Here is an 18,939-nt window from a genome sequence, read left to right on the forward strand (position 1 = left end):
TAATGTTTTTAAGCAAGACACAATGCTGTTTCCCGATCTAGACCAAAATTAATTGAGAAAAGTTGGGATTAAAAATGTATTCAAATTATTGAGTAATTTGCAAAGAAAAGTTTCCTTTATATAAAGTTCTTAGATTACTTTTTCTATACTCATGGACATGTGTTTATTTTCGACAATGTGACATTTAAGCCTTGTAGTTCAGTGGCAGGCATAGAATACCTCCTTATAACTTCATAAAATTACATAGTGACTCAAACCTATTGACTTCTATTTCTATTCTCTTAAAAACCTATTCTGTAATTATAAAAAAGTTGACAAGAAGTAGCTTAAACCTTGAAGAGTATTGAGTGAGTGAGGGCATGAGGGAGCCTTCTGGAATGCTGGTTACACAGCTGTATTCACATGTAAAAAGTAAATTGGCTGTATATTTTTAAAATTTTGTGTACTATATTGTATACAAGTTATGCAGAATAAACAGATGCAGAAAAGAAGGAAGGAAGGAAAAAATGAAAGAAGGAAAAAAAAGAAATAGATTACCTATTTTGGTAATCTATTTATGCATATAAATCAAGATTGATCTCATTTTATAAAACTACACCTATGTGTGTGCCCAGAGTTCATCTGAATGCTCAGCAGAACTTCATCAAATTCTTATTAAAACATGGGACTGTTTGCAAATATTATTATGGGTACTTGAAACTGGTTGAAAAAAATGCTAATTAGAAGGAAAATATCAATCTACAGTTCTCTGTATTTGCTTAGCATAAACTTCTGACCTTGATTGGATGCTATTAATCAATGCTTCCAGTGACTTCTATGCGAGCAGGCAATTAGGCAGTGCATTGGGTCAGCGCTGAGCAACCTCTCAGGAATTTGTAAATAAAATTTTATTCCTTAGTTAAACCAAGTGATGTTATCAATTTTAACAGAAATGTTTGAGAAGCCCCAAAACTCCAGTCAAGGTAACCTAGATTAACTCTCCTGAAAATGAGATTGGAATGTAATTATAATTTATTAAATTGAAACTTAATAAGGACAGGCTATGTAATTAGACAGTGTGGGTCAGTGTAAAGCAGTGGCTCTTAAAGAGTCATCCCCCAACCAGCAGCATCAACTTCACCTGGCAACTTATTTAAAACCCACTGAATCAGAAACGGGGGAGACCCAGCCATCTGTGTTTTAACACATCCTCCACTAAATCACATTGAAGTTCAAGACCAACTGGCCTATGGCATAGAATAGGGAAGGCAGACACCGAATTTGGCAGACTCCAGTGTAGTCATTAGGGGTCAGTATTCCATGTGGGCCAAGGCTCTTTCATTAGCCCCGTCGTGACTTGAATGACATACCTCTCAAAACTCTTTGCCTTTGCTCTCATTTTGTGTTCACAAAGCAGCTTTTTTATTGCATGCTTGACCTTTGAATTACCCTGTCACTGTGAAGGAGGAGCCTTACTGGGGGACATAATTATCCTAAACTTGGACAGATGGCCAATACTTTAAATGACAGAATCAAGGGGAGCAAGCATTGAAAAGCTGGAATGTGGCATCAACTAAGATAGAATTGAGGTTCAAAAATCAATTGTGGAAGAACGAGGTGAGTGATACTGGGTTCATGAGTATCTCCTTTGAAAAAGACCTAGAGCTTTTCATTAATTGCAAAAGTGACTTATGACAACAGTATGACTGCACTACCAATGTGTTGATGGCCCATTCTACTGTGCATTGTAGAGAACACAACCAGAACGTTATATTCTATTCTGGTGTCAACTTCTAACAGAGTACTTGAGCTAGGGTCCAAAGGACCATGAGAGGGAGGTGAGGTATAGGAAAACCGTTATCATCCATCAGGACATCCACAGAGCCATTGAAACCCCAATCCTACAGCATCCCACATACATGAGCACAGCTGCCTCTCACTCAGTGATCATTTCTGGGAGTCAGAGCCATTCCCATGCTTGCTTTGGATTTGGCACTATGAAATGTTTAGTGGTCATCTGTCTCCCTTAGCAGGTAACAAAGTTCGGTAGAAGGAATTAAAGGTGCTGACTTGTTGTTCCTGCTTGAGGTATGGTGATCAGAAGCTGTCGGCAGGGGTTGGCTCTAATGGTAAAACATGTGACAGTGACCTCAGGCTGGAGATTCTTCTCTCTGACCTCCCTCTCTTTAAATCCTGATGCTATCAGGTTTGCCCCTCTACAATTACAAATATCCCAGCCACACAGAAGAAATAGAAGGAGCAGGGAAAGCTAGTTATGATATGAGACGGCAAGCCTGACTGGCCACAGTTAACTTTGTTTTTCTTCCAATTCTCAGATATTAAAAAAAATGAGTAATACATCTATCAAGGTTCTTTTCTGGAAAAGATGTAATCCGATGGAAATTTTTAGTTCCCTAGAGCTTCAGAGGAGTTGTGTACCTATAGAAAAGCAAGGTCTATTGTCGGACTACACTTTTTGTAATGTGGCCCCATGCCGAGACTAGGATCCCACACTGCTCAAGCGGGTTGTGTATGCCTTATCAACCTGGTCAGGTTACATGAGTTCTTTGGAGTCATGGATGACTTTTCTAGTGTTCTCTAAGGCACCTAGCACCCTGTAGAACAATACTTGATGCTCAGTGAATATTTGTTGTGTTGAATTATTTTTAAACACCTTTTCCAGTGTTCTATTTTTGTTTTTAAATTCTGGATGCATTTTTGGTGTACTCATCCTGCAAGTATGAGATGTCAGAGCTTAAAAGGACCTTCAGAGGTTCTATGGCCTACACTCTTTTTAGAGATGAGAACACTGAAACCCCAAAAGAGGAGGTTACAGAGACGATTAGTGAAAGTAACGAGTCTAACATTGATTCTAAAGCCAGGCTCCCTGACTCCAGTTTCAATCATTGTTCCACTAAAACTATACTTATTCTTGAGTATCATCATTTCTTCTGTATCTACCATAATCATACTTGCCTTCATTACCTATTTCTTTATTAAGTACCGATCTCTTACAAGATTGTCTTCTGAGCTTTCCTTACATTTCTTCAAATATATCTTTATTCATTATTAAATTTGGTGTGTATGTAGCTAGAACTCTGTTGAGTACCGCACACCCAGTACTCTGCTTGACATTAGCTACTGAGTAGTAATTTAATGAACGGTTACATGAGGAAATAAGTAAATGAATGAGAAAATAACTGAATAATTGTACAGGACTGTATTTTGTGAGACTGACATATTTTAAGAAGCCAAAGAATTCTTTACCAAAGAGTCCTTTGGCAAAGAAGTATTTATTGCCAAAGAAATCCTTAATGTATTTCCTGCTACAATTGTATGCAAAAGAACACAACCTGCTCTTCAATTTCTCAAAAATAAAGAAGAGAATAGTTGTCATCTCCACCTATTTGGTAAATACAGAACATGACTTCTATTTTCATGGGGAGGAAGGAATAAGAGCCAACTTCCCTTTGAAACACAATAAATACAATGAAGAAACATATATAAAGGAATCATGAAAGCTTAGTTGATTCCCAAGTTTTCTCTTTCTTTAATGCTATGTTTATTATTTAAAAATAAGCTGATATGTTGGTTGTTTCGCGCATGTAAAATTGAAAGACAAAGTAAAACATTTAGTTTTACTAAAGCATTATACTAAACATTTAGTATAAAGGAACATACCACAACATATTTGATGGAACAAGAACATTGAAATTAGAAGGCAACTATGGGCACTGATATATATCAAGTCATATTTATAATTGAATATCTAGCATCATTATGCATATCTCTGGTAAACAATGAATAGTCTTTCATTTAAAAAATACATTGAATACATATTGAGGATCTAATATGTCCCATATGTGCTGATTAGTTGCAGTGGGAAATCCTGACTTCATAGCAGGCATGGATCTCCTCAACTCTTAAAACGATGTGGGTAGATTTTATATTATTTTCTAAATATAAAGAACTCCATTAACTGGAGATCATTATGACTAACAGGAATGCAAACTAGGTTCCACATTTTTACTGGCAATTTGGAGTGATGTGTTAGGGTGTTGACTTGCCAAATTTTAGGTTGAACTTCTGGCAGGGATAACAAACTCAAAATCAAAATGAAAGTGATCAATGGGATGAAGCCAACCCACTCGAAAGAAAGAAGGAAGGAAAGGAGGGAGTGAAGGGGAGAGAGAGAGAGAGAAAGAGAGAAGAAGGAAAGGAGGGAGGGAAGGAAGGAAGGGAAAAAGAAAGGAAAGGAAAAAGGATTTTCATTCTGGTATACTTTCGGGTCACTGAGTCAAGGTGATAAAGAAGTAGTTGAGAAACCAAATTAATTTCAATCTCTTTTGGTGGACTAAAGTAGGTGTTGGCCCATTCTGCCTCCTATGACACCATGTGGAGAAATGAAAAGCCAAGAATCTCTAGAGAAGGAAGATCTGCACCTGCTCCCATTCTCTGAACTCATACATCAATTACTTAACTCTCTGAGCCAGTTTTTCTAAGTGTCAAAATAAAAATTCTTGCCCAGTTACCTTACAGTCTTGTTCTTACATATTTCTGAACTTATCATGGTAGTAAAATATTATGCAAACATTAGATATCATTATTATTCTGCTCAGACTACACAAAGAGTATTATTTTCTAATGTATGATTCTACAAAGGAATCTTTAATAAAGATGACTTAACAGGAAAGTACCTGAAAACCACGACTTATTACAAATTCTTTAAATAACAAGGAAAAAAAATTGAGACTGTGATGGTATTATATCCTCAACTTATCATTAAATTCCATTCCCTGGGCTATCAATTATGAGTGTCCTAACTTATCACATCAAATCCAATCCACCATGTACACTGCTCCCAACTATACTTCCTGGAGCATACTTATCATGTGTCTCCTTCTCCTTAAGAATCTTCCAACAGATTCTCTTTCCTCTAAATTAAAGCACTTAGCTTGAAATGTTGTGATCCTTCACAAATTGGCTACAAGCTCTATTCCCCAACCTTTTCCCTTACCATAGTATGATAATGTGACTATTTGGGAGTCCCTAGAAGATAGCATAGTAAGAATAAGTAGAGTTTCCTCCCGCTGTTGTACCCCACCCACACTGTTCCACTTCATCTCTGAAAGGGAGGATATACTGCTATACTTTCCTCTTTATGTCACCAATGTCACTAGTACGTAGAACATAACTTGCATTTCATACATACTTACTAAATCCAAGATACATAGCAAATGGCCTATAAATTTAGATTCTTATTAATCAGGTGTACAATTTCAAAATATCTGCTTTTATGTATATCCCTAATTAACTGAGTAGATATATTAGTTAGTACACTTTTACTGCAAAAATAAGAAAATCCAATTTAAAATGACTGAAACAGCACAAGAGCTTTTTCCGGCTTGTGTGACTAAAAACAGCCAAAGAAGGCAGATGCTGGAACTGAAGATTTTCAATGTTCTCAAGTCACCACATTCATTTCTCTCCAGTCTCCCCAGTTCTGTCCCCCTCCATGTATTGGCTTCGCCTGCAGTTTATACTTAAACTTATTAAAAATTAATCTGTAGTTTTAAACATGGAACTAAGCACGGTGTTTATCTCCTCTGTGAATGCATTTTTACACAACAGCGGGAAATGAATAAAAAAGTAAGATTTAATGCTACCTCCCAGCTTCCTTAGGCCGGACTTCAAGGAATAGGAAGATCTCTAACTCAAGAAGGGGTGAAGGGATGTAGCTTCTCACCAGTCTAGACAGGGCACAGGACTGATGCCAGAAAACCAGGTGGGTTGACGAGTGTCCGCAATAGTCTACTGAATCTGAGAAACTGAGGTTTCTCTGTCTAGCCAAGGGACAAAAAAAAATCTCCCTCGTGGATGTTAGCACATGTGACAGCACAGGCATGGGACTGGACGTTCTTCCTGCTGCCTCGGACTTTCCCAGGAAAGACAACCACGGGACCATGGGATCCAAGGAGCCACGGAGCAATTTTTCCTAAGGACTAATTATGTATAGTCACAGCTCTTACAAAGAATGGTCTGGCATTAGTAAACTAAGCTGTCCGTTAACATGGGACCCATCAATTCCTCTCAATTATTTTTAAGAATCACATCACATTTTAAATAGCATTTGATGCTAAATTATAATTGGTATATTATAATGAATATGTCAGCCTCTGTTTAATTTAAGACCCAACAATTTCAAATAATTGAGGGGACACTTTGGTGATCAAAGGCAATGACAGGTTAATTTGCATGATCATTACATATGTACACACCTTTCTCATATCGTATACTACATATTGTACTGCAGCAATTCCTCTGCCCTATTTTTATTGGACTTAGCTAAGAAAGAAAGTTTAGCAGGCTATTAAAGTAATGTGAGTGAGCAATGATGGTAGGTTGGACTAGGAAGTACTAGTGAAAATTAAACGAACAGGAGATATATATCTAACTGTAGAGCTGACAGGACTTGCCAGTGGATTGGATGGGAGGGGGGAGCTGATAGATAATATGAAATCAATATGACTCTTTTGCATCTATACTTGTCATCTTCAATTATCTCATCTCCTTTGAGTCCTGTTATCTTTCTCTGTAATATTTTTACTGGAAAAATTCACAGAAAATACTAATTGTACTTTCATTTTGTTTCCCATTGACTTATAGATCTAAATTTTATTCAGAAAAAGTAAAGCATCAGATTTAAAATAAGAATGATATATGGTACTCAGTGACTATGGGCATTTTCCTTATTATTAAGAATATCTTTTCTTTGAATCCAACTGTTTAGATAAATGTAACATTAAAAATACTGTAATACTGTAATAATTCACTAAAAAGTTCTGAGTTTAGAAGAGGTTGACTATACAAGAAAAATTACCATGTTCACTGGAGCAAGTGGGAAGAAGTAAATGTGTTTAAACGTGATCATTTCATTCTTTGAGTGAAAATAAAGTTATTATTTTAAAAGACCTTCCAAGTCTGTGAAGTGCAGTAAACAAATAAAAACACTGTTTAAACTCTTTTGATGAAATCATTATCACATGTAGTCCGTGAAAATTATTACCCTTTTGATGAAATCATTATCACATGTAGTCCATGAAAATTATTAGTAGGTAAAGAGGAGCAAAAAACTTCCCTTCAAGCCTCAGGGTAAGTCAGCTATTTCCCTCTCAGTCTTTTCTAGGTAGATTCTTTTATCTGAATGACTTCTGGGCTAGGGTAACTAGGGAAGGCTAATTATTTATTCAGGAAAATTATATTGTGAGGAAAGCTAATTATCTATTTAGTTTCCAAAGATCTCATACGTTATAAGTAGACGGGAAATAACAAAGCATTTTATACATTTCATAATACCAAAAGAATTTAAGGCATTCTCAATTCCACCCCTTATGTGCCACGTTCAACCCCAATACTGGTCTAGTTCAGGTAATCATCATTTCTTTTTTTTTTTTTGCTGGTAAAGATTCGCCCTGAGCTAACGTCTGTTGCCAATGTTCCTCTCCATTTTGTTTCTTTTTTTTCCTCCCCAAAGCCCCAGTACATAGTTTATATTCTAGTTGTAAGTCCTTTTAGTTTGTCTAAGTGAGGCGCTGCAGCAGCATGGCTACTGACAGACGAGCGGTGCTGTTCCGTGCCGGGGAACCGAACCCGGGTTGCTGAAGCAGAGTGAACCGAACTTGAACCACTAGGCCATCAGAACTGGCTCGGTAATCACCATTTCTTGATGATTATGGTGTAATTTCCTGTCTTCCTTCCAGCCACATACACACCAGACCATGCCACTCTCATGCTATACAAACCTTCAATGGCTTTGTATACAGTTTCAATCAGGAGGGGCTGGATAGTGCTGCAGTCACAAAATATCCCCTACATCTTAGTGACTTGTAACTAAAAGTAAAAGTTTATTGCTCACTCATGCTATATTTCCATCACAAGTTGGAGGGTGTCACTGCTCCGTGTTACCTTCAATCAAAGGTCAAATTGATGGAGGTTTCACCATTGAATGAATATCACCATAGTAGAAAGAGGAAATATGGAAACATCTTTGAAGCTTCCATCTAGAAATGGTATGATTGCTTCTTCTAACATTTCATTAGCTTAAACAGGTCACGTGACCATTAATAACTCCAAGAAATGGGGAAATGCAATTTTACCATGTGCCTGGAAGGAGGAAAATAGGAAATATCTGATAATACCACGTAACATCCTTCTAGTCACCAAAACTTTAATTCACTCTCCTTCACACCTGCAAATTATACCTACCCCTCTTCCCAAGAGAGATGCCACAAAAGTCACATCCAGTCATGGTCTGTTTCTCAAAGTCTACATCTCTCTACATGAGGGATGCATGTGGCTTCTCTTGATCTTGTGACCTATGAATTAAAACAAGATTTTCACCCTACACAGAGTTAATACAAAACAATACAACAGGAATTTGATAACTGCAATTAGCACTGTCACTCAGAATGGAGAAGAATGAAAGACACATAGCAGGCAGTGGTCTATAACATTTCTGAAATGCTGCTGAGAAGACATGGTGAGATTCCCCTATCATGGGGGTGGAGATTGTTCTCTGATTAAACCCTGATTTTGTTCCCTTTTTCATTATTCCCCATGACCCACAACTCTATCATCTGAGAGATACTTCACTTTAAAATATATATGTGTGTGTGTGTGTGTGTGTGTGTGTGTATATATTTATATTTCTCAGTTATCACTGAAGTTGACAAGTAGAGATTATGCTTTCACTGAGGACTGAGCAGCTATCTAAGCGCAGGCCCACACACAGTTGTGAGTTTCAAATGTACAGTCACGCGTCACTTCATGACAGGGATATGTTCTGAGATACACACCATTAGGCAATTTCATCATCGTGCAAACATTATATAGTGTACTTTCACAAGGCTAAATGGTATAGCCTACTACACACCTAGGCTATATGGTACCAATCTTATGGGACCACTGTCATATACGTGGTTGGTCATTGACCAAAACATCATTATGCAGTGCATGGCTGTAATTTTAAGTGTTAAACAGTTGCAGTCTCTTTTAATACAGGCTGATGTTTCACCAGGCTGATGTTTCAGTTTTCTTTTCTGTTTTTTTTTTTTTTGAGTAGCATGACACCCTCAAAAACATGGTTATCCCATTATTTATTTGATTCCAGTCCATTCCTTGTACCTCCATATGCTGTACTTTTTTCTTTCTCACTTCGGTAACACCCCTTCCTCTCTACTTAATAGAAGGTACTTTGAGCTGATATTGCTTTGGTAAGAAAGCAATATTCTTTTTTGAGCCATTCTTCCAAAAGAAAGTATTTGCTGGAGCTAAATCCTAAATTTGACTCTTACCCTGAGACATTTTAATCCCTTCAGAGGTTTTAACAATATGGGATGGTCTAATTTGACTCTTGCCAGAAGGCTGAGTTTTAAGTGGTTTTTGTTGCTCTAAGCATTTTTCATTTCAATCTTTCACTGTCTGGGGTTGAAAGAACAATTTCTTCTTCAACCCCACAGTCCCTCGTTTCATGAACTTTCTCTATCCCTTTTCTTTCTACTTGCCAACTAGTCAATTTATTACTGCTGACACTTCTTTAATACTTTGCCAAACACAGTTCTGATAACCAATTAGCATTCTGTTTTCTGAATTCTTTCTTGAGACATAAATGCTTTAAGCAAATTATCTGCCTACCAAGTTACTCCAGGTGATAGGTTTACCAAATATTTTACCACGTCATAAAATGGACTGCCTAATTGCCAGTATGCCGAAAGTCTTCTCTCTACCTGGCAGACAACTAAATGCATACCTTACATTATAGGTTATTTTTACAACAGCACACCACTTAGGCTACGAATTTATGTATCAGTTAGGCTGAGCCAAGTCCTGCTGGGTTAGAAAAAACTTATTATTTGCTCACATAGCATGTGATGGATTGGCTAAGGTTCTGATGCACATTGTCCTTGCTCAGAGATATAGGCCATCAGAGTCTTTACCATTTGGAATGCTGTAGGTGACAGTGGTGGAGAGAGAGAGAACAAGGCAAATTTCATACTTGCTCTTTAAGACTTCTCTTCACATTTAATTGGTTAAAGTAAGTCACATAGCACTCTGAACTTGAAGAGTGCAGAGAAGTTCAATCTTAATATGTGTCTAGAAGAAGGAGATGATTGGAAATATTGTACTTCCAAATACTTCTATAAGTTTTGACACCCACAAATACTTATAGAAGACATTTCAAGTTCCTTATTATGTCATCACATTTCTTCATGACCTGATCCTGCGCATTCCTGAACTTCATGTCTGGACACACCCTGACTCAAACATTTTACCCATCAGCACCAACCTGCTTGATGTTTCTTCAATCTTACTTTTCTATTCCTTGCCTTCTTTCATGTGGCTTTCTCTACCTGAAATAATCCCAAAGCCTATGTCCCTATTCACCTGACTAACTCTTGTGCATCCTTTAAGTTTTAACTTAGATATCTTCACCTCTAGGAAGGCTTCCCTCTTCTCCATTATTCTCTGTTCATATATCAGCTATTGAACTTACTACATACATTAGGTGTCTCTCTCTCTCCAACTAGATTATTTCTTATTCTTTTTTATATACTGTGTCAATTAATGTGCCCAGTTTATAAAAGGCCTTCAACAAATATTGTATTGGAAACATTAATGTGTTAACAAATTAGTTCATTAATTCCAGTGGGAAGGTAATTTGTGGAAGAAATAGCAATACAAATCCTAGAGTGGCACAGAAAGTAAGGACAAAAAAGGTCCTGAAAAGGGAAAGAGAATCCATAATAAAATTATAGTAGTAACATGTGTAGTGTATTAACATTCCAGGCATGATATTAAGCATTTGAATTAATTACCCCATTTTCTTTTCCCAAGAAATCTATGAGCTAGATATGTTATTACCGCTCACTTCATAGTTGAGAAAACTGAGACTTAGAGCAATTAACTTGCTGGTAGTTTAAATTATTTGTTCAAAGTCATGCAGCTTGTAAATGGCAAAGCTGGAGTTCAAACTCGAGCAATTGGAAGTCAGCGGTCTTGTTTTTAAACACTTCGGTGTATGGCTTGGTACTGACCAGGTATTGTATAAAAAGGTGAATAAAGGTCCAGTCTCTAACCTCAAGGCTCTTAATGTTTTAGGTGCTATAATAGAAGAATAAGGGAAATACAGCCCAGAGAAGAACATACTAACTCTGCTCAGGGAGCTCAGGGAAGATGCCAGAGCTAATATTTATAGGATAAGGAAGAATGTGTCATGCAGAAGAGCAAGGAGGGAATTGTAACATATTCCATTAGAAAGTACTTAGGGAAAGTCCTGATCAGTGAATGGCAAACTCTAATAGGTCAGCGGTTGGGGACTGTAGTGTACAGGCAGAATAGTGGAAGATTATGCTGAAAAGTAAAGTAGAACCAGATTAATATAATAATAATAATAGCTGACATTTACTGAGCACTTGTTATATGCAAGGCACTCTACTAAATGCTGTTTAAACATCATATCCCTTCATTGTTATGACAACCCTTAGGTAGATACAGCTTATAGCTTTCTGCTTCTGGCATACCCTGGCCTGAGGAATAGATCTTTTGATTGGGGTTCTCATAAAATACCTCAAGCCCAAACCACCTCTCATAAATCCACTTGATCCCAAGAGAGATTAATGCCTCATTGTGGTGCCAAATGGTTCCAATGCAGGCTGTTACATTGCCAGTCCATTTCTTCAATTTTTTCTTCCTGACCAGATAAGCTCACAGGAAGATCAGCACATCCACTGGCTAGGCAAAGTCTAACCAGGGATTCTGTAATGCCATCGCTATTCTTACAGTTATTTCCAAACTCTATAAGTTAATTTTCCTGGAATTTCTCCCCTTGTCATGGCTTAAGGGGTGCAACCAATAGCAGGGAAAAAAAGAATTGGGTTGTTGGAAAAAGCTTCTCACCGCAAGCACTAAACTCCCACAAGATGGATGCCCCTGTGACTCTGTGTCTCACTCCTTCCTAGACTTCCTATGAAGCAAGCCAAGCATTCGGTGAGGTAGCTGATGACATTAAGGCTAGTTTTGCCCGTCTTAATAAGGTTTCAGTCTGGGTCAAACTGTTGGTAAATTTCTTTAAAAAGAGGGATACTCAATCTCATTTGTTTTTGGCTAAGGACTTGGTTACCTATTTTTGAGCAATATGAAAAGTCTCATTCAACATTCTGATGTTCTAACATTTTTCCCAGTTACAATCTCCACTTGTATGTTTACCTAATTTATGGCTTTCTACTCCATGCAACAGTAATTCAGTGAGAAAAAAATAACATCTGTATTTGATCACCGTTTTATCTGAAGCACCAAATACAGTACCTGATGCATAATAAGTACTTATTCAATATTAAATGAGTAAATGCTAAAAAAATAAACTCGAATGCTTGGTTCAATAATGCCATTAAAAAGCATTATTAGAAGAGATTCAGTCATAAATTAGTCATAGTTATCAAAAATTTGTAAGTATTGGGATAGTCAAGAATGGAGGAGCCCCAAGTACACAACTAAAAGTCATCAGAATATAAATAAAGCCATAGAGAAATTTAAGGCACAATGTAGACTAAGAGGATATCAGAGATTATCTCTGATAATTTATTTATTACTTTAAAAGAAAAAATATAAGAGGGAAATTGATTTTTACAAACTGAAAATTTGACTATTTGAAAAGAGGATTTATAGTGTTATCAATGTGTACCTGAACTTCATTTTTGCCAAATTTACATAAAAATATTTTTCTGCTGAAAGTAAATTTCTCAGCTTATAAGAGATCTTTGCTTAAGGAGCTCCAGTTTGGATGGTTTAATAAGGAAGAAACGAATTGCTAATGGCCACACAAAGCAAAGGAATTGACTATAACCCCTAAGTAGTCTTTTTCTGGGGCAAATACTACCAAAATAATTCCTGCATTAGTAGCTTATAAAATTAAACTTTTACTATTTATTTTTTAATTATTTACTTCAAACTAGCACACTTAAGTCATTTAAGTACATAATTTGTCTTCTTAATAACTGTAATTTTTTTTGTTTGTTTGTTTGTTTTTGTGAGGGAGATCAGCCCTGAGCTAACATCCGTGCTAATCCTCCTCTTTTTTGCTGAGGAAGACCAGCTCTGAGATAACATCTATTGCCAATCCTCCTCCTTTTTTACTCCCCAAAGCCCCAGTAGATAGTTGTACGTCATAGTTGCACATCCTTCTAGTTGCTGTATGTGGGACGCGGCCTCAGCATGGCCCGGAGAAGCGGTGCGACGGTGCGCACCCGGGATCCGAACCTGGGCCGCCAGTAGCAGAGCATGCGCACTTAACCGCTAAGCCACGGGGCCAGCCCAATAACTATAATTTTATTATGTGCACCAACTCACATACACTGTTTTTATTTTTTCCTTAAAAAATCACATTTTGACTTTCTTAATTAACTTTTTTTTAATTGAGATATAATTGACATATAACATTGTGTAAGCTTAAGGTATACAACATATTGATTTGATACATTTATGTTGCAATATGATTGCCACTGTAGCATTAGCCAACAACTCTGTTGAGTCACATAATTATTTCTTCTAGTGGTAAGAACAATTAAGATCTAGTCTCTTAGTTTAGTTTAATGTTTATAATACAGTTCTGCTGTCTGTAATCACCGTACTGTGTATTAAATCTCCAGGACTTACTTCTTTACTAGTTGCAAGTATGTACCCTTAAACAACATCTCTCCCATTCCTCAGGCCCCAGCCCCTGGTAACCACCATTCCACTCTCTGTTTTTTCAAGTTCAATTCTTTTTAGATTCCACATATTAGAGATATCATACAGTATTTGTCTTTCTCTGTCTGACTTATCTCACTTAGCATAATGTCCTCAAGGTCCATCCATGTTGTTGCAAATGACAGGATTTTCTTTTTTCTCATGGCTGAATAGTATTATATATACCACATCTTCCTTTCCACTTATCCATTGACGGACATATATTTTGGCTGTTGTGAGCAATGCTGAAATAAACGTGGAGTGCACATATCTCTTTGATAACCTGTTTTCATTTTCTTTGGATATATACTCAGAAGTGGAATTGCTGCATTGTATAGTAGTGCTATGTTTAAGTTTTTGAGGAACCTCTTATACTGTTCTCCATAGTGGTTGCACCAAATTTTCACCAGCAAGGGTTCCCTTTACGACATCCTCACCAACACTTGTTATCTTTTGTCTTCTTTTTTTTTTTTGTGAGGAGGACTAGCCCTGAGCTAACATCCAACGCCAATCCTCCCCTGTTTTTCTCGAGCAAGGGTGACCCTGAGCTAACTTCCATGCCCATCTTCCTCCACTTTATATGGGACGCTGTCACAGCGTGGCTTACTAAGCGGTGCGTTGGTGCACACCCGGGACCCGAACATGCGCACCCCGGACCGCCGCAGCCGAGCGTGTGCACTTAACCACTTGCGCCCCCGGGCTGGCCCCTCTGTTGTCTTCTTGGTGATAGCCATTCTAAAAAGTGTGAGGTGATATCTCATTGTGGTTTTGATTTCATTTTCCTGATGATTGGTGACGTTGAGCACCTTTTTGTGTACCTGTTGGTCATTTAGATGTCTTCTTTGGGAAAATGTCTTCTTTGGGAAAATATCTGTTTAGTTCCTCTGCCCATTTTTTAATTGGATTATTTGTTTTTTGTTATTGAGTTGTATGAGTTCTTTATAAATTTTGTATATTCACCCCTTATCCAACACAGGGTTTGCAAATATTTTCTCCCACTTCACAGGTTGCCTTTTCATTTCGTTGTTTCTTTTGCAGTGCAGAAGCTTTTAAGTTTGATGTAGTCCCACTTGCTGAATTTTTCTTTTGTTGTTTGTAGTTTTAATGTCGTATCCAAAAAACTTTGACAAGACCAATGTCAAGAGGCTTCTTCTCTACGTTTTCTTCTAGGAGTTTTATGATTTCAAGTCTTATGTTTAAGTCTTTGATTCATTTTGAGTTAGTTTTTGTGAGGGGTGTAAGATATAGGCCCAATTTCATTGTTCTGCATGTGGTTATCCAGTTTTCCCAACACCATTTGTTGAAGAGACTATTCTTTCCCTATTAGATGCTCTTGGCTCTCTTTTCAAATATTAATTGACTATATATGCAGGGCTTTAATTCTAGGCTTTCTATTCTATTCCATTTGTCTATGCGTCTATTTTTGCGCCAATACCGTTATGTTTAAATTACTACAGCTTTGTAGTATAATATGAAATCAAGAAGTGTGATGTCTTAAAGTTCTTCTATCTCATGATTGCTTTGGCTATTCAGAGTCTTTTGTGGTTCCATACAAATTTTAGGATTGTTTTTTTCTACTTATGTGAAAAATGCTATTGGAATTTTGATAGGGATTAAATTGAATCTATACCCGGCTTTGGGTAGCATGGACATTTTACCAATATTAACTCTTCCAATTCGTGAACATGGGATGTCCTTCCATTTGTTTATATCTTCTTTGATTTCTTTCAGCAAGGTCTTTTAGTTTTCACTGTACAGATCTTTCACTTCCTTGGTCAAATTTACTCCTAGATATTGTATTGTTTTTGAAGCTATTTTGAATGGGATAGGTTTTTTTTTTTCCCAGATGTTTCATGTTAGCGCATAGAAATGCAACTGATTTCTTGTATTGGTTTTATATCCTTCAACTTTACTGAATTTGTTGATTACATCCAAGATTTAATTTTCAGTTGAGTCTTTGGAATTTTCAGTATTTAAGATCATATCATCTGCAAATAGCAACAGTTTTACTTCTTCCTTTCTGATTTGGATGCCTTTTATTTCTTTGTCTTGCCTGATTACTCGAGCTAAGGACTTTCAATACAATGTTGAATAAGAGTGGAGAGAGTGGTCACCCTTGTCTTGTTCCTAATCTTAGAGGAAAAGATTTTAATTTTCTCCATTGGGTATAATAGCTATGGGTTTCTGTTATGTTGAGGTATGTTCCTTCTAAACCCAGCTGTTGAGAGTTTTCATCATGAAGGGATGTTGTATTTTGTCAAATGCTTTTTCTGCATTTATTGAGATGATCATATGATTTTTTTCTTTCATTCTATTAATGTGACATATCACATTTATTGATTTGCATATGATTAACAATCCTTGCATCCCAGGGATAAACCCCACTTGGTTATGGTGTATAATTCTTTTAATGAGTTCTTGAATTTGGCTCGCTAATATTTTGTTGAGAATTTTTATGTCTATGTTCATCAGGGATATTGGTCTATAGTTTTCTATTCTTGTAGTGTCCTTATCTGGTTTTGGTTTCAAGGTAATGCCGGCCTTGTAGAATGAGTTTGAAAGTATTCTCTCCTCTTAAATCTTTTGGAAGAGTTTGAGAAGGCTTGGCATGAACTCTTCTTTAAATGTTTGGTAGAATTCGCCAGTGAAGCCATCTAGTCCTGGAATTTTCCATGTTGGGAGGTTTTTGATTACTGATTCAATCTCCTTGCTCATTATGGGTCTGTTCAGACTTTCTACTTCTTCCTGGTTCAGTCTTGGGAGTTTGTCTGATCCTAGAAAACTATCCATTTCTTCTAGGTTGTCTAATTCATTGGTGTATAATTTTTCATGGTAGTGTCTTATGCTCCTACGTGTTTCCGTAGTGTCACTTGTCACTTCTCTTTCAGTTCTGATTTTATTTGAGTCTTCTTTTTTTTCTTAGTTCGTCTGGCTAAAGGTTTGTTAGTTTTATCTTTTCAACAAACTGGCGTATAGTTTTGCTGATCTTTTCTGTTTTCTCTATTTCCTTTATTTCCATTCTGATCTTTATTATTTCCTTCCTTCTGCTAACATTGGGTTTAATTTGTTCTTCTTTTTCTGGTTCCTTGTGGTGTAACGTTAGGTTATTTATTTGTGATCTTTCTAATTTCTTAATATATACATAAATTTCCCTCAGAACCGCTTTGGCAACACCCCACGGGTTTTGATATGTGTATTTCCATTTTCATTTGCTTCAAGGCATTCTTTGATTTCCCTTTTGATTCTTTGACCCATTGACTGTTCAAGAGTGTGTTGTCTAGTTTCCACACATTTGTAGATTTTCCAGCTGTTCTCATGTCGTGGATTTCTAGCGCGGCGGTCAGAATAGACACTTGGTATGATTTCAATCTTGAATTTGCGGAGATGTTTTGTGTCCTGTCATAATTTCTATCTTTGAGAATGTTCTGTGTGCCCTTGAGAGGAATGTGCGTTCTGCTGTTGTTGGATGGAGTGATCTAAAGATGTCTGTTAGGTCTATTTGATCTAATGTATGGTTCAAGTCCGGTGTTTTCTTGTTGATTTTCTGCCTGGATGATCTATCCATTTTTGAAAGTGGGGTATCAAAGTCTTCTATTATTAGTGTAGTGTTGTCTATTTCTCCCTTCATATCTGTTTGTGTTTGCTTAACACATTTAAGTGCTCTGATGTTGGGTGCATGTATATTTACGATTATTATATCTTCTTCATGGATTTATCCTTTTAACATTATATAATAACCTTCCTTGTCTCTTCTTACTGTTTTTGTCTTAAAGTTTATTTTTTCTGATATATCTACCCCTGCTTTCTTTCCGTTTCCACTTGCATGGGGTATCTTTTTCTATTCTTTCACTTTGAGTCAATGTGGGTCCTTAATTCTGAATTGGGTCTCTTGTAGCAACATATAATTGGATCTTTTTTTTTTAATCCATCCAATCACTCTGTGCCTTTTGTTTGGCAAATTCAGTACATTTACACTTAGAGTAATTATTGATATGTAAAGAGTTACTAATGTCATCTTATTAATCTCTTTCTGATTATTTTGTATTTCCAATGTTTCCTTTTCTCTCTCTTTCTGCCTACCTTTGTAGATTGGTTATTTTCCATGGCGATATGCTTTGTTTATCCTTGTCTTTTGTGGACCTACTCTAGGTTTTTGTGTTGTGGTTACCATAGATTTTACATAAAACATCTTATAATTAAAACAATCCAGTTTCAGCTGATAGTAACTTATCTTCAATTGCCTATAAAGGCTTCAGCCTTTTACTCCTCCCTTTTATATTATTGATGTCACAATTTACCTCTTTTTCTTTTTTTATTATTTTTTTGAATAGTTTCTACTTTTCTAGGGTGTTTATTCTTCTCTTTGGTTGAGGCAACAATTTATTTATTTGTGTGTGTGTGTGTGTGTGTATGGAGAAGATCAGCCCTGAGCTAACATCCATACTAATCCTCCTCTTTTTGCTGAGGAAGACTGGCTCTGAGCTAACATCCATTTCCAATCCTCCTCCCTCTGTTTTTTTTCCCCCAAAGCCCCAGTAGATAGTTGTATGTCATAGTTGCACATCCTTCTAGTTGCAGTATATGGGACGTGGCCTCAGCATGGCTGGAGAAGCGGTGCGTGGGTGCGCGCCCAGGATCCAAACCCGGGCCGCCAGTAGTGGAGCGCTCGCACTTAACGGCTAAGCCACAGGGCCGGCCCTACCTCTTTTTCTTTTTCTTTTTTTGCTGAGGAAGATTCGCCGTGAGCTAACATCTGTTGCCAATCTTCCTCTTTTTGCTTGAGGAACATTCACCCTGAGCTAACATCTGTGCCAATCTTCCTCTGTTTTGTATGTGGGTCACTGCCATGGCATAGCCACCTACAAGTGGTATAGCTTTGCACTCAGGAATCAAACCCAGGCTGCCGAAGTGGAGCGCACCAAACTTAACCACTAGGCCATGGGGCCAGTCCCACAATTTACCTCTTTTTATGTTGTATTTGTTACGTATTTGTTAACAATTTATAGTAGCTATAGTGTTTTTACTACTCTTTTCCTTTAACTTTTATACTATAGTTGAGTGGTTAGCACATCATTCTAATATAGAGTTACATTTTTCTAAGTCTGACTGTATATTTTTCACCTTTACCAGTGTATTGTGTACTTTCATATGTTTTCATGTCACTGATTAGCATCTTTC

This window comes from Diceros bicornis, chromosome 14 (assembly GCF_020826845.1).
Source record: "Diceros bicornis minor isolate mBicDic1 chromosome 14, mDicBic1.mat.cur, whole genome shotgun sequence".
Classification (NCBI taxonomy): domain Eukaryota; kingdom Metazoa; phylum Chordata; class Mammalia; order Perissodactyla; family Rhinocerotidae; genus Diceros; species Diceros bicornis.